Here is a 23,295-nt window from a genome sequence, read left to right on the forward strand (position 1 = left end):
TGCTGTTAAAATAACATTACACTGGCCCTGTATACTATAAAAATTCAGGTGTGCAGTTTTTAATAATTAAAAGCACACTGCTCCTTATGCTGTAAAATACAGAGGTGCTGCTGTTAAAATAACATTACACTGGCCCTGTATGCTGTAAAAATTCAGGGGTGCAGTTGTTACAAATTAGAAGCACACTGCTCCTGTATGCTGTCAAATATAGGGGTGCTGCTGTTAAAATAACATTACACTGGCCCTGTAAACTATAAAAATTAAGGGGTGCAGTTTAAAAAAAATAAAAGCACACTGCTCCTTTATGCTGTAAAATATAGGGGTGCTGCTGTTAAAATAACATTACACTGGCCCTGTATGCTGTAAAAATTAAGGGGTGCAGTTGTTAAAAATTAAAAGCACACTGCTATTGTATGCTGTAAAATATAGTGGTTCTGCTGTTAAAATAACATTACACAGGCACTATTTGCTATAAAAATTAAGGGGTGCAGTAAAATAAATGTACACTGGCCCTGTCTTGTATGCTGTAATAATTCTAGGGTGCAGAGAAAATAAATGTACACTGGCCCTGTATTGTATGCTGTAATAATTCTAGGGTGCAGTGAAAATCAATGTACACTGACCTTGTCTTTTATGCTGTAAAATTACAAGGGTGTTGTGAAAATACAGGGGTGCTGGCACTGTCCGCAGTTGCAATGTCTAGGCCTGACCTTCACAACACTGTATGGGAAGAGGAGGCTCCTAGCACCATTTGCACACCCTCTGCAAGTGCTGGGAGGAGCACCGCCAGTCCAGTTGCTGATATTGAGATTGAGGATATCACTGTAGAAGTACACCAGGATGAGAAAGATATGGGTGTAGCTGGCGCTGCAGAGGAAGTTGATGATGATAATTCTGATAGTGATGGGGTTTGTTTGAATAAGGCACCAGTGGAGACAGTTGTTGGCCATGAGATGAAAAAGCCCATTTTCATGTCTGGGCAAAATACAAAAAAAAAAGCCACCTCTTCGGTGTGTAATTATTTCTCCACAAATCCAGACAACAGGTGTCTAGTCATGTGTTGCCTTTGTCAATCCATAATAAGTAGGGGTAAGGATATTAACCACCTAGGAACATCCTCCCTAATACGTCACCGGCAGCACATTGATCATGTCATTGTCAAGTTCAGAAACTTTGGGTAATAGCGTAAACAGTCCACTGACACCTAAATGATGTGGTTTTGTTTAAATATTGTTTCTCTGTGAGGATGAGGATGTAAACACTGAAGGGGGGGATCTGAGGATGAGTACGACATCTTGCCACTGTAGAACCAGTTTGTACAAGCAGAGATTAATTGCTTTTTTTGTTGGGGCCCAAACAAACCAATCATTTCAGCCACAGTTGTGTGGCAGACCCTTTCGCTGAAATGATTGGTTTGTTAAAGTGTGCATGCCCTGTTTATACAACATGGTTGGGAGGGCAGGGCCGTCTTAACAACAGTGTAGGCCCCTGGGCAAAGCAATGCACTGGGACCCCTACCTATCGTCCAGCAGTAGCGGCGGAGGGTGCTATCAGCAGCAGCTTTGATTTCCCATGGGCGGTAGGGGGTGTTCTATCTTCAGCTTAGCATGTTGGTCCTGGAGCATTCATTTCTGCTAATTACTCCTTTACTGCACAGATGTTGGGAGATGGAATGGGAGGGAGAACACTAAACTCTAGAAGGGGGAATCGGATTGAATGAAGGAGTCAGTGCACATGACTTCCAGTGTGGTAGGAGGTGTTTAATACATAGGGGAGGGTGGATAGTAGAGTGGGCTTAATTTTCATCATTTTCCATTAGGATGGCAACTTGCTTGACTGCAGATATCTTAATTTCCCTGAAATAGGTATTTTAGCTTTTAATCTGGTAAAACACTAGAGAGTTCCACATTTCAGCAGCTATTCAGGACTTGGGATCAGAGTTCAGGCTCCAGAGCAATCCACCAATGAAAATATAAAACTGCATACTAGAAGTTTGGAGCTGGAGCAGGGACCAGAGGCTTGAAGGCTGATATCTCTGGTTCTGGGCATAGTAAAGAAAAGCTGCAAATGTCCACCGAAAGGGGAGAGTCCAAGATTTTGGATTATATCATCATAAAAACTCTAAATCAGACAGAACCAGAGATATCTGGCTGGGAAGAGCAATTAACAGGTTTGGATGGGGACCACTGCTTTGAAGTCAGATATCTCCGGTTCCCCAGGGACGATTTTCAAAAATCTGGTACCCCTAGAAAAAAGGCTATCAGCCTAGGGCCCTTATACTCTTGGGGCCCTTGGACAAGTGCCCATTTAGCCCATATAAAAAGACGACTCTGTGGGAGGGCCCAAGGACATTTCCATCTTACACGTCTTTTCTTTGCCAGATCATTCCAGGGGTTCTGCTATATATGGGGTGCTGCCCCACTGCCCTATCAGTCCAGGAGTGCTGCCTCACTGTTGTTTATGTCCAGGGCTGCTCTTGCCTGTCTGCTGTGCTGTGTAATTCTCCAGGGGTGTTGCCCATGCTGTATAGGTCCAGGGATACTGCTGTTCTTGATCCTAGGTTTAAATGAAAGCCTAGAGCAGATATGAAACAAGCTTCAGCATCACAAACAGATATGTCTACATTAGCCACAATGGTGGAAATGGAAATTGCTGAAGTGTTTTTAAATAATGTGGGGAGAGACAACATTTGTGGCCAAAGTCAGTGTGACTCAGAAGAGACTGAATCATAATCCAGTGCAACTGCTGGAGAGGTAAAAGTGATAATTTCTGCCAGAGCATTAGAGAGAGGTTCTTCTTAATTATTTAATGTTAGGGACTCACTAAAATGAATGGCTCCAATTAGTCAACCTTAATTTTGATTTATTATTGATGTTCCACATTTTGGGATTATTTATCTAGAAGATGCGCATTTGTTGTACCAGGATCTTCTTTTCCTAAGGGATGTGTAAGGTTATCGCAAGACCTCGCGGTGTTAGAAGAACAGAGTTTCAGTGATCTTGCATTGCATCAGCTTTCCATTGCACTGCAGCACTAGATGGGCCAGGAGCTCCTGTGAGGCACAAACAGTTACTGAATAAGGCCCAGTATGAAGTCTCATGGTGGCTTACAGCCAGGAAGATGTCTGGCTTGCCAGGCTGAGGTATGCTGTGGGCACAGAGGTTAGCATTGCTTCCTCCCACAGTCCTACTTATAGTATGAAATGAGTTTGGACTGTAGCGTGGTAAACTCCACTAGGGCCTGGGCTCAACAACAAAATAATTTACTGCACAGTCGTACTTAGTACTTTACTGAACCCACCCAAATTTAACTTGTCCCATCCGAGACTGCTGTGGGGGCACAGGAGAGGCTGCTAAAACATCTAAGGGGCTGCTTTATTTAAAAATAAAATATGAATAAAATAAAGAAGACACACAGGTATGCTCACATGCGTGTAACTGGGACACACAGGTATGCTCACATGCATGTAACTGGGAGCTGTGAAAAACAAAAATAAGGCATCTGCCACAAAATATGTGAATAAAAATGGAATAAAAAAATGGAAATTAAAAAGAAACCCATGTGATTTTCACAAAATATGTCTCTAGATTCCGTGGAGGGGAAAATATCCAATCTTAATCCTGTGGTATACACCAGTTTATTTGCATCCCAGCATTAAATCCGAGATTATCTTAATCCCTGAAAATGGAAGAGGGGGTACAATTTTGGAGGGTTTTGCCCCTAGTTTTTAAGTTTGTCAAGTAATGTGGTAATTAATAATTATATATTTGCTTGATTGAAGTCCTTTCTGTTCCACACCAATATAGGATTGGAGGTGAAAGCCTCTGTGTTGTTCCTGATTGCATGTGCCTCTCTAATTTTTAATCACCTTCTTGACACTGTCCTCTTTCCCTTGCCTCTTCTCATAATGTGAAAAGTCATCAAAAATGGAGGTGTAATGTTTGTAGCTAGCTATGATTCAGAGAACTTGCCAAGCTTTTTCCAGGGGGACCACCAGTCGCTGAAATGATGGGTTTACTAAACTGTGCATTATGGTGGTCATCCCGAGTTGTTCGCTCGCAAGCTGCTTTTAGCAGCTTTGCACACGCTAAGCCGCCGCCTACTGGGAGTGAATCTTAGCTTATCAAAATTGCGAACAAAAGATTTGCAATATTGCGAAAAGACTTCTCTGTGCAGTTTCTGAGTAGCTCTAGACTTACTCTTCCAGTGCGATCAGTTCAGTGCTTGTCGTTCCTGGTTTGACGTCACAAACACACCCAGCGTTCGCCCAGACACTCCTCCGTTTCTCCAGCCACTCCCGCGTTTTTCCCAGAAACGGTAGTGTTTTTTCACACACTCCCATAAAACGGCCAGTTTCCGCCCAGAAACCCCCACTTCCTGTCAATCACACTCCGATCTCCAGAACAAAGAAAAAATCTCGTAATGCCGTGAGTAAAATACCAATCTTCATAGCAAATTTACTTGGCGCAGTCGCAGTGCGAACATTGCGCATGCGCAATAAGCGGAAAATCGCTGCGATGCGAAGAAAATTACCGAGCGAACAACTCGGAATGACCACCTGTATTTATACAACATAAACGTAGGTGGGAGGGCCCAAGACAATTCCATCTTGCACCTCTTTTTTTCTTTGCATTATGTGCTCTTTGGGGCCTAGTTTTTAAAACTGCCATCCTGTCTGCCACTGCAGTGCCACTCCTAGATGGGCCAGGTGTTTGTGCTGCCCACTTGTGTCGCTTAGCTTAGTAATCTAGCTACCTCACAGCACCTCTTTTTTTCTTTGCATTATGTGCTCTTTGGGGCCCATTTTTTAAATCCTGTCTGCCTTTGCAGTGCCACTCCTAGATGGGCCAGGTGTTTGTGCCACCCACTTGTGTCGCTAAGCTTAGTCATCCATTACCTCAGTGCAACCTTTTGGACTAAAAACAGTATTGTGAGGTGTGAGGTGTTCAGAATAGACTGGAAGTGAGTGGAAATGAATGTTATTAAGGTCAAAAATACCATAGGATCAAAATGACTCCCAAATTCTGTGATTTTAGCTGTTTGTTTTTGTTTGTTTTTCAAAAGCTATCCAGGTCCAAAACCAAAACCCGAAAGGGTGGTTTTGGCAAAACCAATCCAGATACAAAACACGAGCGGGGTTGCAGATCCAAAACCATAACACAAAACACGAAAAGTGTCCACCGCATATCTCTATTTTAAACCGAATAAAGGCCTGTTATGCTTAATGGTGACCTGCTTAGTATTTACATAATAACGCATAAGAACAGGGGGGCAGATGTATTAACCTGGAGAAGGCATAAGGAAGTGATAAACCAGTGATATGTGCAAGGTGATAAATGAACCAGCCAATCAGCTCTAATATGTAAACTAACAGTTAGGAGCTGATTGGCTGGTGCATTTATCACCTTGCACATATCACTGGTTTATCACTTCCTTATGCCTTCTCCAGGTTAATACATCTGCCCCATTATAACGTAAATGTATTGTACTTTACATTTTTATAGATGACAGCAATTTGTTAACAGACAAATGTATTACATTCAGCATAGGTGTGCGCAGGGGGGGTGCCTGGTGCGCACAGGCACCACCTAATGTCTAGCACCCAATCTCACATGCCTGAGGCAGCGCTAGCCGAGCAGGCTGATTACTGTCCCCTCTGCGCTGCACCCTGTCCAGTGGCAAATGCAGGATTTGCATGGGGGGGTTTCCAGAACTGGGTGGAGCCAAGCACGGGGGTGGGGACTGAGGTGACCCAGTATATGCTGGGTCCGTAAAACTAGTGTGTCTGTGTGTATATATACATACCTCACAACTTTTCATATCTGGAAGGAGGGACACACGCTCCCGGAAAAGGGGTGTAACCTAAGAAAAGGAGGCGTGGCTTCGTGGGAGGACCCGCGATTGCGAGCCACGCCCCCATTTTAGTCACTAATGGGGCATGCCCAGCGCTCTGTGAGCCGCTGGCATGTCCCCTCTCCCTCTAACTCCAGTGAATAGATGCTGTGCGCATGCGCACAGCGTCTATTCACTGCTGCTCTGCTAAGCAGGGCAGAGAGGCAGAGCCTCCCAACTGCCCCCCCCCCACCGCGGGACACTGCGGGACAGTCCCCAAAAAATGGGACTGTCCCGCGAAAATCGGGAGAGTTGGGAGGTATGCATATATCTATCTATCTATCTATCTACACACACATATATATATACTGTATATATATATATATATATATACACACACACACACACATGTGTGTATATATATATATATATATATACACACAATACATATATACATATATACATATACACATAGCATGTTAAACATGCATATATATATATATATATATATATATATATATATACATACATACAGTACACGTATATACTCATGTATATATATCATATGTATGTGTGTGTATATATGTATGCACATGGATATATATGTACTATAATTAAAATAAAGTAAACTTTTATTAAGCACTTACAAGTGCCACCAGGAAGACAGCAGGCTGCAGAGGACGCTAGACAGAGCCGACCCTAACCAATATGATGCCCTAGGCAAGATTTTGGCTGGTGCCCCCTAGCACCACCGCTGGTTCCGCCTCTGACCTTGCACCTCTTTTCAAGCACCATCAACCCTCACCCATAGCAGTCCTTATTTTGGGGGTTGTACCGCCTATATTTTAAATAGGAACAGTTCGCACATTTGGCGCACAGCCCAAAAAGGAGTGTGTTTTTGCGGGCAAGGGGCATGGCCACACAATAGTAACCCCAATTTCAATTACGCCACACAGTACTGCAACTTTATTCACATTTGATCATGCAACAGTGTCCATAATTCATATTACATCCCACAGTACTGTCACTTTACCTTATAAACGTTACTCCTCACAGTAGAGCCCCTTATTCACATTACATTACACCCTATTGCTCTTTATTCACATTAGATGACACAGTAGTGCCCTTTCTATACGCAACGCCACATAGTAGAGCACCTTATACACATAATGCCACACATTAGTAATGCATTTACACATATAATTCCACACAGTAATGCCCCTTACACATGAGACACATTATTAATGTCCTTATAAACATAATGCACCTTACACATTATGACAACCTTTATTAATGCCCTTTTACACATAATGTCCCTTACACATATGCCGCACATTATTAATGCCCTTATACACATAATGACATGCATAGCGCCCCCTACACATTTGCTGCACATTATTAGTGCCCCTATACACATAATGACACACATACAGTAGTACCCTGTTACACATATGATGCACATTATTAATGCCCTTATACACATAATGACACACAGTGCCCCTTACACATATGTTGCACATTATTAATGCATTTTTACATGACACACATAATGCTCCTTACACATATTCCGAACACTACTGCACAACCAACCCACTCACATGCACACAGCACTCACACTGCCACTAACACTGTGACCTCTGCCTCTGCTTGGATACAGATGTGTCCTCAAAAATCTTGCCTCAATGCTAACGTCAGGCACCTTTTTTAAATTAAAATGTATCTTATTTGCATTGGTATGTGGCTAGGATGCACAAGCAGCTTCTGCTGCTGATTAAAATGATATGCAGCATGCCTATATACTGTGTGAGACTGTGGCTGTATCTGCATATGAAATGCTACACACAGAATATAGGCATGCCGCATATCATTTAAATCAACAGAAGCTGCTGATGCCCCTAGGCATATCAAATGCCCTAGGCAGTTGCCTAGTTTGCCTATACCTATGGCCGACTCTGACGCTAGACAGCCATTAATAATACTCATGCAGCTAAAAAAATAAAAAATAAAAAAAAAATATTTTTTTTTGCTGGAGGGGGGTTTCTGGGTGCCCGGAAACCCCCCCTGGGTGCGCCACTGCTGTCAGGACTGCATTACTGACCGACCGCCTGGGTTAATCAAGGGTGCCACTGCCACCGGCTTTCAAACTCCCGGCTCCACCTCCATGTACAAAAACAGCATGATGTGACGTGATTACGTCATGCTGCTCGCACGCCCACCCGCCACACACCCACCTCTTTCCTTCTATGCTATGCCAACGCCAGCCAATGATGAGGATCAGCATGCAGCCAGCGTTCTTCTTAGGAAGACAAATTCAATACTGGCAGGCGGTCGGCAGCAACATTGACATGCCACTTGTTTTTCCAGCAGCGGCAGTACTAGTCTGCGACTGTCAGTGTCAGTGAGTGACTGACTTGTAAGTAAGCTGCTGCATCTTGCAGGGGAAAGAGAGGGGGAGCCAGACCAGGCTGAGGAGGAGCAGTGTAATTGCAGTGCCATCAGGGGTGTTTGTTTGGTGCACACCACAACATCTGACAATGGGGGTCATTCCGAGTTGTTCGCTCGCTAGCAGATTTTAGCAGCATTGCACACGCTAGGCCGCCGCCCCCTGGGAGTGTATCTTAGCCGAATTGCGAACAAAAGATTAGCAGAACTGCGAATAGAAAATTCTTAGCAGTTTCTGAGTAGCTCGAGACTTACTCCTACACTGCGATCAGCTCAGCCCGTTTCGTTCCTGGTTTGACGTCACAAACACGCTCTGCGTTCGGCCAGCCACTCCCCCGTTTCTCCAGACACTCCCGCGTTTTATCCTGGCACGCCTGCGTTTTTCCGCACACTCCCAGAAAACGGTCAGTTTCCGCCCAGAAACACCCACTTCCTGTCAATCACACTCCGATCACTTCAACTATGGAAATTCTTCGGTCGGACGTGAGTAAATCTACTATTTTATATTGCGCTGACCATCAATAGATGGTGCTAGACACGCCCAAAAGGCGGTGCTAGACACACCCCTCCGACGGTGCACCCCCTAATAAAATGTGCTGCGCACGCCTATGACATTCAGTTATTAATCATGTATTATGTGTTATTGTTATTATTGTTGGTGTTATAATATTGGTATTAAGATACTTAATACTGGAAGTGGGCCATCTTTTCTGTTATAATAAAGTATCAGCTCTTCATCTGTTTAGTTTCTGCCTATCCATATGTTTTTGCATTTGGATGAACACTATTATGTATATTTATTACTGCTTAATGTTCCTCATTTCAACATCTGTAAATAAGCATAAGTAGCAAATTGCATAATCTAGAAATAAATATATAAGAATTTAAATCATCTGAATTTGTTTAGAAAGAAACAGATGCTGCATACACCATCACTGGTGCCAACATTACAGGAGAGGTAACCAACAGCAAACAGTCAGCATTCCACACTCCCATTGGGGTCTACTACGTTATGTCAGCGCTCGGGATCCTGGTGCCCAGAATGCCGGCGCTGGGATCCCGACCGCCAACATACCGGCTGCGGGGTGAGTGCAAAAGAGCCCCTTGCAGGCTCATTGCACTCACCACACAGCGCGCACGGTGATGCGCTATGCGCGCCATGCTATTTATTCTCCCTCCAGGAGTGTCGTAGACCCCCCAAGAGGGAGATTAGTTGTCGGTATGCCGGCTGTCGGGATCCCGGCGCCGGTATGCTGAGCACCAGGATCCCGACAGCTGGCATATCAAATGCCTCTCCTCCCATTGGGATTTGATCATGTTACAGTTCCTCAGGATGCAGACTCACCCCTTCCAATACATGGTTATGCCTTCTATCTACATTTGATATAGGGGGACATTTACTAAGTAGTGATAAAGTGGAGAAGTGAGCCAGTGGAGATGTTGCCCATGGCAACCAATCGGCTGCTCTGTATATTTTGATTGAAAGTATGCAAATTAAAAATGTTACATTAATGCTGATTGGTTGCCATGAGTAACTTCTCCACTGGCTCACTTCTCCACTTTTATCACTGCTTAGTAAATGTCTCCCTTAGTGAGTTATGCTTACACTGTCAATCCTCTACGCCATGAGTCTTCAACTTGCAGCCCTCCAGCTGCTGTGGCACTACACATCCCAGCATGCCCTGCCTCAGTTTAGCATGCCTTAATAGCAAAATTGTGGCAGGGCATGCTGAGATGTGTAGTTTCACAGCAGCTGAAAGGCCTCAGGTTTAAGACCCATGCTTAAGCTTTTGCTTCTCCCGGTGTAAACCAAGTATAGATGCTAGTGATGAGCACCGGAAATTTTTCGGGTTTTGTGTTTTGGTTTTGGGTTCGGTTCCGCGGCCGTGTTTTGGGTTCGAACGCGTTTTGGCAAAACCTCACCGAATTTTTTTTGTCGGATTCGGGTGTGTTTTGGATTCGGGTGTTTTTTTCAAAAAACCCTAAAAAACAGCTTAAATCATAGAATTTTGGGTTCATTTTGATCCCAAAGTATTATTAACCTCAATAACCATAATTTCCACTCATTTTCAGTCTATTCTGAACACCTCACACCTCACAATATTATTTTTAGTCCTAAAATTTGCACCGAGGTCGCTGGATGGCTAAGCTAAGCGACCCAAGTGGCCGACACAAACACCTGGCCCATCTAGGAGTGGCACTGCAGTGTCACGCAGGATGGCCCTTCCAAAAAACACTCCCCAAACAGCACATGACGCAAAGAAAAAAAGAGGCGCAATGAGGTAGCTGTGTGAGTAAGCTAAGCGACCCTAGTGGCCGACACAAACACCTGGCCCATCTAGGAGTGGCACTGCAGTATCACGCAGGATGGCCCTTCCAAAAAACACTCCCCAAACAGCACATGACGCAAAGAAAAAAAGAGGCGCAATGAGGTAGCTGTGTGAGTAAGCTAAGCGACCCTAGTGGCCGACACAAACACCTGGCCCATCTAGGAGTGGCACTGCAGTGTCACGCAGGATGGCCCTTCCAAAAAACACTCCCCAAACAGCACATGACGCAAAGAAAAAAAGAGGCGCAATGAGGTAGCTGTGTGAGTAAGATAAGCGACCCTAGTGGCCGACACAAACACCTGGCCCATCTAGGAGTGGCACTGCAGTGTCACGCAGGATGGCCCTTCCAAAAAACACTCCCCAAACAGCAGCACATGACGCAAAGATGGTGGTGCAAGATGGAATTGTCCTTGGGCCCTCCCACCCACCCTTATGTTGTATAAACAGGACATGCACACTTTAACCAACCCATCATTTCAGTGACAGGGTCTGCCACACGACTGTGACTGAAATGACGGGTTGGTTTGGACCCCCACCAAAAAAGAAGCAATTAATCTCTCCTTGCACAAACTGGCTCTACAGAGGCAAGATGTCCACCTCATCATCATCCTCCGATATATCACCGTGTACATCCCCCTCCTCACAGATTATCAATTCGTCCCCACTGGAATCCACCATCTCAGCTCCCTGTGTACTTTGTGGAGGCAATTGCTGCTGGTCAATGTCTCCACGGAGGAATTGATTATAATTCATTTTAATGAACATCATCTTCTCCACATTTTCTGGATGTAACCTCGTACGCCGATTGCTGACAAGGTGAGCGGCGGCACTAAACACTCTTTCGGAGTACACACTTGTGGGAGGGCAACTTAGGTAGAATAAAGCCAGTTTGTGCAAGGGCCTCCAAATTGCCTCTTTTTCCTGCCAGTATAAGTACGGACTGTCTGACGTGCCTACTTGGATGCGGTCACTCATATAATCCTCCACCATTCTTTTAATGGGGAGAGAATCATATGCAGTGACAGTAGACGACATGTCCGTAATCGTTGTCAGGTCCTTCAGTCCGGACCAGATGTCAGCATCAGCAGTCGGTCCAGACTGCCCTGCATCACCGCCAGCGGGTGGGCTCGGAATTCTGAGCCTTTTCCTCGCACCCCCAGTTGCGGGAGAATGTGAAGGAGGAGATGTTGACAGGTCGCATTCCGCTTGACTTGACAATTTTGTCACCAGCAGTTCTTTGAACCCCAGCAGACTTGTGTCTGCCGGAAAGAGAGATCCAAGGTAGGTTTTAAATCTAGGATCGAGCACGGTGGCCAAAATGTAGTGCTCTGATTTCAACAGATTGACCACCCGTGAATCCTTGTTAAGCGAATTAAGGGCTCCATCCACAAGTCCCACATGCCTAGCGGAATCGCTCTGTGTTAGCTCCTCCTTCAATGTCTCCAGCTTCTTCTGCAAAAGCCTGATGAGGGGAATGACCTGACTCAGGCTGGCAGTGTCTGAACTGACTTCACGTGTGGCAAGTTCAAAAGGTTGCAGAACCTTGCACAACGTTGAAATCATTCTCCACTGCGCTTGAGACAGGTGCATTCCACCTCCTATATCGTGCTCAGTTGTATAGGCTTGAATGGCCTTTTGCTGCTCCTCCAACCTCTGAAGCATATAGAGGGTTGAATTCCATCTCGTTACCACTTCTTGCTTCAGATGATGGCAGGGCAGGTTCAGGCGTTTTTGGTGGTGCTCCAGTCTTCTGTACGTGGTGCCTGTACGCCGAAAGTGTCCCGCAATTCTTCTGGCCACCGACAGCATCTCTTGCACGCCCCTCTCGTTTTTTAAATAATTCTGCACCACCAAATTCAAGGTATGTGCAAAACATGGGACGTGCTGGAATTTGCCCATATTTAATGCACACACAATATTGCTGGCGTTGTCCGATGCCACAAATCCACAGGAGAGTCCAATTGGGGTAAGCCATTCTGCGATGATCTTCCTCAGTTGCCGTAAGAGGTTTTTAGCTGTGTGCGTATTCTGGAAAGCGGTGATACAAAGCGTAGCCTGCCTAGGAAAGAGTTGGCGTTTGCGAGATGCTGCTACTGGTGCCGCCGCTGCTGTTCTTGCGGCGGGAGTCCATACATCTACTTAGTGGGCTGTCACAGTCATATAGTCCTGAGCCTGCCCTGCTCCACTTGTCCACATGTCCGTGGTTAAGTGGACATTGGGTACAACTGCATTTTTTAGGACACTGGTGAGTCTTTTTCTGAGGTCTGTGTACATTTTCGGTATCGCTTGCCTAGAGAAATGGAACCTAGATGGTATTTGGTACCGGGGACACAGTACCTCCAACAAGTCTCTAGTTGCCTCTGCAGTAATGATGGATACCGGAACCACGTTTCTCCCCGCCCAGGATGCCAAAGCCTCAGTTATCCGCTTTGCAGCAGAATGACTGCTGTGATATTTCATCTTCCTCGCAAAGGACTGTTGGACAGTCAATTGCTTGGTGGAAGTAGTAAAAGTGGTCTTACGAGTACGACTTCCCCTCTGGGATGACCATCGACTCCCAGCAGCAACATCAGCAGCGCCAGCAGCAGTAGGCGTTACACGCAAGGATGCATCGGAGGAATCCCAGGCAGGAGAGGACTCGTCAGAATTGCCAGTGACATGGCCTGCAGGACTATTGGCATTCCTGGGGAAGGAGGAAATTGACACTGAGGGATTTGGTGGGGTGGTTTGCGTGAGCTTGGTTACAAGAGGAAGGGATTTACTGGTCAGTGGACTGCTTCCGCTGTCGCCCAAAGTTTTTGAACTTGTCACTGACTTATGATGAATGCGCTGCAGGTGACGTATAAGGGAGGATGTTCCAAGGTGGTTAACGTCCTTACCCCTACTTATTACAGCTTGACAAAGGCAACACACGGCTTGACAAATGTTGTCCGCATTTCTGTTGAAATACTTCCACACCGAAGAGCTGATTTTTTGGGTATTTTCACCAGGCATGTCAATGGCCCTATTCCTCCCACGGACAACAGGTGTCTCCCCGGGTGCCTGACTTAAACAAACCACCTCACCATCAGAATCCTCCTGGTCAATTTCCTCCCCAGCGCCAGCAACACCCATATCCTCCTCATCCTGGTGTACTTCAACACTGACATCTTCAATCTGACTATCAGGAACTGGACTGCGGGTGCTCCTTCCAGCACTTGCAGGGGGCGTGCAAATGGTGGAAGGCGCATGCTCTTCACATCCAGTGTTGGGAAGGTCAGGCATCGCAAACGACACAATTGGACTCTCCTTGTGGATTTGTGATTTCGAAGAACGCACAGTTCTTTGCTGTGCATTTGCCAGCTTGAGTCTTTTCATTTTTCTAGCGAGAGGCTGAGTGCTTCCATCCTTATGTGAAGCTGAACCACTAGCCATGAACATAGGCCAGGGCCTCAGCCGTTCCTTGCCACTCCGTGTGTTAAATGGCATATTGGCAAGTTTACGCTTCTCCTCTGACAATTTTATTTTAGATTTTTGAGTCCTTTTTTTACTGATATTTGGTGTTTTGGATTTTACATGCTCTGTACTATGACATTGGGCATCGGCCTTGGCAGACGACGTTGCTGGCATTTCATCGTCTCGGCCATGACTAGTGGCAGCAGCTTCAGCACGAGGTGGAAGTCGATCTTGATCTTTCCCTATTTTTGGAACCTCAACATTTTTGTTCTCCATATTTTAATAGGCACAACTAAAAGGCACCTCAGGTAAACAATGGAGATGGATGGATACTAGTATACTTATGGATGGACGAGCGACTGCCGATACAGAGGTAGCTACAGCCGTGGACTACCGTACTGCGTCTGCTGCTAATATAGACTGGATGATAATGATATAAAAAATATATATATATATCACTACTGCAGCCGGACAGGTATATATTATATAATGACGGACCTGCTGGACACTGTCAGCAGCACTGCAGACTCCTAAAGTAAGCTACTAGTAGTATCAAGAAGATAGAAAAAAAAAAAAACACCACAGGTAGGTGGTATACAATTATGGATGGACGAGCGACTGCCGACACAGAGGTAGCTACAGCCGTGGACTACCGTACTGCGTCTGCTGCTAATATAGACTGGATGATAATGATATAAAAAATATATATATATCACTACTGCAGCCGGACAGGTATATATTATATAATTAATGACGGACCTGCTGGACACTGTCAGCAGAATGCGTTTATAGAATAAAAACACCACACGACGAGTGTTTAACTTTTTCAGGCAGACAATCACAATATACTGGTGGTCAGACAGTGGTCACTGGTCAGTCACACTGGCAGTGGCACTCTGGCAGCAAAAGTGTGCACTGTTAAATAATATGTACTCCTGCTACTGCTCCCCAGTCTCCCCCACAATTAAGCTGTGTGAGCACTGAGCACTCAGCACAGTCAGATATACATAGATGATGCAGCACACTGAGGCTGAGCACAGATATGGTATACTGTTACTGTGTCACTGTGTATCGTTTTTTTTTCAGGCAGAGAACGGATTATATTAAATAATAATATAATAAAAAAACTGCACTGGTGGTCACTGGTCAGTCACTAGTAAACTCTGCACTCTCTGAGTACTCCTAAGCTCCAGTAAATCAAGTGTCTCACTCTCACTCTCTCTCTTCTAATCTAAATGGAGAGGACGCCAGCCACGTCCTCTCCCTATGAATCTCAATGCACGTGTGAAAATGGCGGCGACGCGCGGCTCCTTATATAGAATCCGAGTCTCGCGATAGAATACGAGCCTCGCGAGAATCCGACAGCGGGATGATGACGTTCGGGCGCGCTCGGGTTAGCCGAGCAAGGCGGGAAGATCCGATTCTGCCTCGGATCCGTGTAAAAAGGCTGAAGTTCGGGGGGGGTTCGGATTCCGAGGAACCGAACCCGCTCATCACTAATAGATGCTACTATTTTCTTTTGGCATAAAGGTGGGGCATATTTTAAGATATATGCAATTCAAAATGAACGTGCCAGGTAGGGTTACCACCTCATCCATTTAATTCTGGACACATATTAATTACACAGCTTCTGTGGCTGGCTGACTTAATTTCACCTGGTTTTAATTAGCCACAGAACCTGTATAATTAATGTGTCCAGAATTAAAGGCACATGCGCACGCAGGGGGGGTTCCGAGTACCTAAACCCCCCCCCCCCCCCCCTGCCTGACGATCTATCAGATCAGCTGTCCGATGTTTACTCAACTCTAAACGATGCAGGCAGCTGCCTCCTGCTCGGCCACGGAGACACAGGCTGGCCGATGGATGAATCATGTGAATGTGGGGGTGGGAGCAAGCTGCTTCAGGACAGAGCTGAAGGGATGGGAGACACTCCAGTGACTGTCCTCTGCAGCTGAGCAGCCAGTTGGGGGGCATAGTTATAACTTATTATGGTGTCTTGGTGTAGTAGTATTGATGTTTGGGGGGGGGATGTATACTATGTGTATGATATGTGTGTACAGTATGCTGTTTGTGTATATGATGTGTGTGTATATGCTGTGTATGTATGCTATGAGTGTTTGTGTGTGTGTGTGTATATGCTATGTGTGTGTTTTGTGTGTGTGTTTCTGTGTATGCTGTTTGTGCGTGTGTATATGCTTTGTGTCTGTTTCTTTGTGTGATATTTATGTATGCTGTTTGTGTGTATATGCTTTGTGTGTGTGTGTATGCGTATATATGATGTGTGTGTTTCTGTGTAATATATGTGTGTATGCTGTTTGTGTGTGTATATGCTTGTGTGTTTCTGTGTGTGTATGCTGTTTTTGTGTGTATATGCTGTGTGTGTATGCTTTGTGTGTATTGCTTTGTATATGTTTGTGTAATCATACTTGCCTACCTGACCCTCTCCATGAGGGAGAAAATGCTCTGTTCCTGGACTTTCCTGGTAATGTATGATTGCCATCACCTGTGGTGAGCTAGTTAATTGATAAGAAAGGTGTTTCACCACAGATGATGACAATCATACATTACCAGGAAAGTCCAGGAACAGAGTATTTTCTCCCTCATGGAGAGGGTCAGGTAGGCAAGTTTGGTGTGTATGCTGTTAGTTTGTGTGTGTGTGTGTGTGTATATGCTGTGTGTGTTTGTGTGCTAGCTTGCATATGCTGCGTATTTGTGTGTGTTTGCATGTATATGCAGTGCGTTTGCCCCTAAAAGGGATGAGGTGGTAACCCTAATACCAGGGCACAATTTAGAAGCTGTAAACCTACAATTTGTCAACACAATTTAGACATTCTCATGACCCTGATGCCCAAAATAATAACTAGACCCATTTTCACATATTCCAATACATATGGTTGTAAGATACTTACCTGTCTGTCAATTAATATGTGGTATTTTCTGACATAAAGATAAGTTTGAAAGTCTTAGGCCTGTAGCTGCTTTAAAGCAGCAGAGCAAAATACATCAGATACTAATTGTAAATGCATGATACAGTGGTTGGCAGAAGTTGCATCACGCCAACCACTACAGGTTCAGGAACTGTGTCAATGACCATCTTGTGTTTTAGCTTAAGTTCAGTCATGCTCAGTACAAGAAACATTTTGCAGCACTCCAATATCCTGTCCCGTATTCTGAATACACAATAATCTACATGGTGTCATGGCTCAGGGTCTCTGATGCATCAATCCATTGTATGTCTTTTCTATGACAACATCTCAGATGCTTGGATCAAATTCTGGAAGGAATAGTAGGTTACTGCTATGGTTTGCTGTCTGACAAATAAAAGAGGGTACAGGCATACACATTGTTGAATCTAAATTGTGTAGAAACAGTCGACAAGGCTGACACATTTGTTTATGCAGAGGGGAAGGGTAATGAAGATTCTGAAATACTTATCAGACCATTAAATATAGTTACCAGTGAAGAATGTCACATTTAACATAACCCCTATGATGCCACCAAAATACCACACATGTCCTCAGATGACAAATAAGGTTTGCATTGTTAGAAATATGTGTGCACAGGTGGTAGAGATTCTGTACACACCAATGAGTGCCTTTAGACATTAAACAGACCAGTTTCTTTACCAGTGGAGTGTTGTTTTTTTAAAAGGAATAATGGGTACAGCTGTACTCACTGTTACACACACTGATTCTCATGGAGCTTATACAGCACACCAGCCAGCGAGTGTATGCAGATGCAGGTACAGATGGAGCCACACTCATTGAGCGTGACTACATTACAGATGGTGGCATCCGATGTGACGGGGCGCGCCTGCGCCCATGCATGCCGGCGAGTGCACAGAGACACTTCCATTCACTTTGAAAAGGGTGCTTGCGCATCTACGACGCACATGCATCCCATTCATGTTGGGAAATCAGTCTCGACAGGCGCACTAAGTCGCAGATTTAGCCACGATTCGTATGGCTCCATTTGTAGCAGTGCAGTGATGCTAGAATTGTGGTGTGTTAGACATGTAATCACGGGTCTTACTGGAGCTAAGTGGAAGCGTGTCCCACTGTGGCACTCTAATACCGTAACAGATAATGCACCACATTCAAAGTACTTCGGTGAGTGGCCTACTTAGTACAAGGAAGGGACAACATGGAGTCTGTGCAGTAGTGCACTCTCCATTGATACAAGTTTATCTTTGTTACACAAACATTTAGTCAAAGCTTCTTTGTAGCAACCTGAAACATTTTTTTGAGGATTAAGCACATAAAAAAACATCAACAAATCAAGTGACTTTGCTATGGTTTTCTTGGCAAACGTATCAGTCACTGACAGCATGGACTCATGAAGTCAGGACTGCTGTCACTGTCATGATTTTTGACGTCTTTCACACCTGTGACTTTTGAAAGTTGCAAAGTCTCTTTTCCTTTCACTCACACCAGTCACATCATGACTTTGGCTTCTGTATGTCTTGAGGGTCACTGAATGCAATATTTGCAAATTCCTCATCATATCTTATATGTGGCTTGCCAATATTTGATCTTGCAGAAAAGCTTTTCTGTGGCTGAACTTTCACGCTGGTAGCCACTGGTTCAGATAAATCTCCAGCTGCTGACATGTCCAGTGCCATGCATGATGAACTTTATTGATTTTGAATCCAGCTTGCGCCTTCTTTCTTTTGGTATGTGTATGTAGGCACTACTTAGAAAAGTTCTGAGATGTTTTACATTTGGTTTTCTCTTTGACCACACTTCAATAGGTGTTATGTCCTTTAGGGCAACTGTAGGAAAGTGTTTGAGATAAATGGCTGTGGACATGGATTTTGCCAAAAACTAAAGTATTTGTCTAAGCCTGTGTCCTTCAGAATACATCTTGCTTTCGCTTATACGGGGTCATTCCGAGTTGATCGCTCGCTAGCAGTTTTTAGCAGTCGTGCAAATGCTAAGCCGCCACCCTCTGGGGGTGTATTTTAGCTTAGCAGAAGTGCGAACGAAAGGACTGCAGAGCGGCTAAAAAAAAATTATGCAGTTTCAGAGTAGCTCCAGACCTACTCCTAGCTTGCGATCACTTCAGACCATTCAGTTCCGGATTTGACGTCACAAACACTCCCTGCGTTCGCCCAGCCACGCCTGTGTTTTTCCTGGCATGCCTGCGTTTTTTCGAACACTCCCTGAAAACGGTCAGTTGACACCCAGAAACGCCCTCTTCATGTCAATCACTCTGCGGTCAGCAGTGCGACTGAAATGTATCCCTAGACCCTGTGCAAAACTACATTGGCCGTTGTGAAAGTACGTCACGCGTGCGCATTGCGCCACATACACATTCGCAGAAGTGCCATTTTTTATCTTCATCGCTGCGCAGTGAACATTTTCAGCTAGCAATCAACTCGGAATGACCCCCATAGTGTACTGTTTGCTTATTCACTTGCACCGGTTTGCTCAGGAGTATAGACAATCGGCAATTGATGCTCTATTCCAGGCCTGGCAAACTTGTGGTTCTACAGCTGTTGTGAAACTACAAGACCCAACATGCCCTGGCAGTTTTGCTTTTGGGGAATGCTAAAACTATGGCAGGGCATGCTGGGTAGTTTAACAAAAGCTGGGGAGCCAAATGTTGACCACAACTGCTTTGTTCCATAATTTCTTAAGAAGAATCCCACCTGTCTCTTTATTTATTTGCTACCATTCTACACTTAAGCCAATAGTTCCCATTGTAAAAACAAATGCAACAACGTCAAAATTAGGGATATGTGCCAATCCCCGTCATGTATTATGGTTTTGGGTCTGTATCTTCTTTATGTTTTTTATCTGTATTTGATTCTGCCAAAACTGCCCTTGTGGGTTTTCGTTTCGGACCTGTTTTTTAAAAAACAAAAATCGTAAAAACAGATACAGTAAAATCACATAATTTGAGCCTTTTTTTTCCTTACAGTATTAACCTCAATAAAATTTGATTTTCAGCCATTTTCAGTCATTTTTCGCAGCTCACAATATTGTTCTACAACATAGGCCAAAGGCTGACTGGCTAAACTAAGCAGCAGAGCAGTGGCACAAACATACAGCAGTTATTTTTGTTTAAAAATGTTTTGCAAATTAGTAATGTATTAGCAATAACCAATCAAACCAACTCACAAGTACTTTCAATAGAAAACAAGTCAACACAGAAATTTACTAATAATCTTGTGTAATATCATTACTCTAAAGTAGTATTTATAAAAAAAAACTAAACCATGTGTAAAATAGCAACAGCAGACATGGATGCCTCCAGCAAATGCCTATACACAATGCCCAGTCTATACCTTCCTCCTGGGGCCCCTAAGCCACTGATGTAAAGCCCTGATCAATCAGCCTTTTTGTTGAGCAGTTCCCCAAAATATCCCCAAACATAAAAATAGTGTTCCATACCTGCGGGTTGGATACAGTGCAGTTCGGACACAGTGTGGGTTAGATACAGTGTGGATTGGATGCAGTGCGAGTTTGATAGAGTGCAGGTTGCAGACAGTGTGGATCAGATACAGTGTGGGGTGAAAACAGGGGTGGTCTTCTGTATACCGGCGGTCGGGCTCCCGGCGCTCAGTATACCGGCGCCGGGAGCCCGACCGCCGGCATACCGACACTTATTTTCCCTCGTGGGGGTCCACGACCCCCATAGAGGGAGAATAAAATAGTGTGGCGCGCGTAGCGTGGCGAGCGCAGCGAGCCCGCAAGGGGCTCATTTGCGCTCGCCACACTGTCGGTCAGCCGGCGGTCGGGCTCCCGGCGCCGGTATGCTGGGCGCCGGGAGCCCGACCGCCGGCCAGCCGTAGTGAACCCGAAAACAGTGTGGGTCAGATACAGTGCAGGTTACTAAAAGTGTAGGTCAGATACTGTGTGGGTTCAATAAAGTGCAGGTTGGAAACTGTGCAAGTAACAGACAGTGTGGGTTTTGCCCAATTGCTATATTTTTGGTTTGCTAACAACTCTGAAAACCCCACATAGTTCCTACTCATGGGCACTAGGCTTTCTGAAGAGTGTAGATGGCCTGGAAACGGTGTGGTGTTGGATTGCTGAGGCTTTAAAACAGGAACTGCAGAAGATGAGGAACTAAATAACTGTGACTAGAAAACACAACCCGCAGAAGGGTTACATCATATTCAGCCAGCAGTTTGATTACATCCCCTGCAGATACTGGATACTAATTAACTGTGGCTTGAAAACACAGACTGCAGAAAGCCTGGATACTGGATAGTATGGCTTAGAAACAAGAACTGCAGAAAGCCTGGATACTGGCTACTGTGGCTTGGAAAAAAGAACTGGAACGCTTGAGAACTGGACTGTGGAGAAGGATCAGTTTCAGGATAGTCGGGACATAGCTGCAGTACTTGAGAACCAGATCATAGAGCAGGACTTGTTTGCAGGATAGCTGGGACATGGCTAATCAGATGGAGTCTGTGAGTGCTAAGAAGACACACCACAGGAGTCCACAGGTAAGTAGCTAACAGAGAGAATCCCTGCAGATCTGTAGATGACAAGAAAGCTCTGACATCAGGAAGTGCTTTTGCAAGATCTTTATACCCCTGGTTGACTGTGGATTGCCTGGGAGTATCATGTGATCACAGACTGGCTTTCAGTTGGTGTTTGACCAATCGCCTGATCCAAACTGTCATGGCTGTGTCCATCTCTAATTCTTATGAGGAGGATGATGCAAACAGTGTCGGCAGTGTGGGTGATCCTCTGTGCAGGTGTGTCAGTAATGTCGGCAGTGCAGGGGTGCCTGTGGTGTCCTCTATGCTGGAGTGCCAGCTATGTCCTCTGTGCGGGTGTGCCAGCAGTGTTGGGATGCCGTCTGTGTCTACTGCAGTGCTGCTGGTGTAGGCTGCATGGCATGCCGGTTGTGTCCTCTCTGTGAGGGTGCCAGTAATGTGGACAGTGCGGGGTGGCTGGTGGTGTCCTCTGTGCTGGGGTACATGCTGTGTTGATAGTGCAGAAGTGCCGGTGGTGTCCTCAATGCAGGGGTGTTGGCAATGTGGGAGTGTTGGCAGTGTGGATGATAGTGTCACAAGTGCAGACGGCGGTGTCGGCAGTGCAGTTGGGGCCACCATCTTGCTCCATTATAGTCTATGGGGACCTGCTGATTGGCTGAGAGCCATTACAGATGCCTCTCTCAGCCAATCAGTGGTCAGCTCATTGAATTCAATGGGACTGACGCCCAAGGCAAACCCTCAAGATCCGACAGTGCGATCCAGAGGTTTTGCCTTGATATGGGATCCGGGGTAGGCAGGAAGGTCTGAGTGGTTGCTTTGATCACCACAAATCCCTTATGTTGGGGTGTGTCGTTGGTGTGGTTCTCAGAGAACTGGACCTGCTCATCAGGGCCGGTTCCAGGGCTTCTGGCGGCCCGGGCGGCATTAGGGGGCGTGGCTTCATACAGGGGGTGTGGTCATTTACGCCCCCTGTACAGACTGAAATTATGTGCGGTGCGTGATGACGTCATCGCGCACAGCAAAGGTCCTCTCCACTAAGGGAAACTAGACGCGTACGCGTCTAGTTTCCCTTCCCATCGGCCAGCGGCAGCAGGGGGGCAGCGGGGGGCACACGGCAGCAGCGGATCTTGCCCTGGTGCAGCGCCCTCTGGATGGCGCCCTGCGCCCTCCGGAAGGCGGTGCCCCGGGCAAAAGTCCTGCTTGCCCGTGGCAATATCCGCTACTGCTGAGCAGCAGTAGCGGATCTTGCCACGGGCTAGTCACAATAAGACACCATCTCTTCATTTGAGCCCACAAATGAAGATGGACCTGCTCATCAGGGCCGGGGCTTCTGGCGCCCTGGGCGGCATTAGGGGGTGTGGCTTCATACAGGGGGCGTGGTCATTTACGTCCACTGTACAGACTGAAATTATGTGCGGTGCGTGATGACGTCATCGCGCACCGCACAGCAAAGGTCCTCTCCACGAAGGGAAACTAGACGCGTACGTGTCTAGTTTCCCTTCCCATCGGCCAGCGGCAACCGGGGGCAGCGGGGGGCACACGGCAGCAGCGGATCTTGCCCTGGTGCGGCGCCCTCCGGATGGCGCCCTGCGCCCTCCGGAAGGCGGTGCCCCGGGCAAAAGTCCTGCTTGCCCGTGGCAAGATCTGCTACTGCTGCTCATCTCTAGTCACAATAAGACACCATCTCTTCATTTGAGCCCACAAATGAAGATGGACCTGCTCTTCAGGGCCGGTTCCGGGGCTTCTGGCGCCCTGGGCGGCATTAGGGGACGTGGCTTCATACAGGGGGCGTGGTCATTTACG

This window comes from Pseudophryne corroboree, chromosome 7, assembly GCF_028390025.1.
Source record: "Pseudophryne corroboree isolate aPseCor3 chromosome 7, aPseCor3.hap2, whole genome shotgun sequence".
NCBI lineage: Eukaryota > Metazoa > Chordata > Amphibia > Anura > Myobatrachidae > Pseudophryne > Pseudophryne corroboree.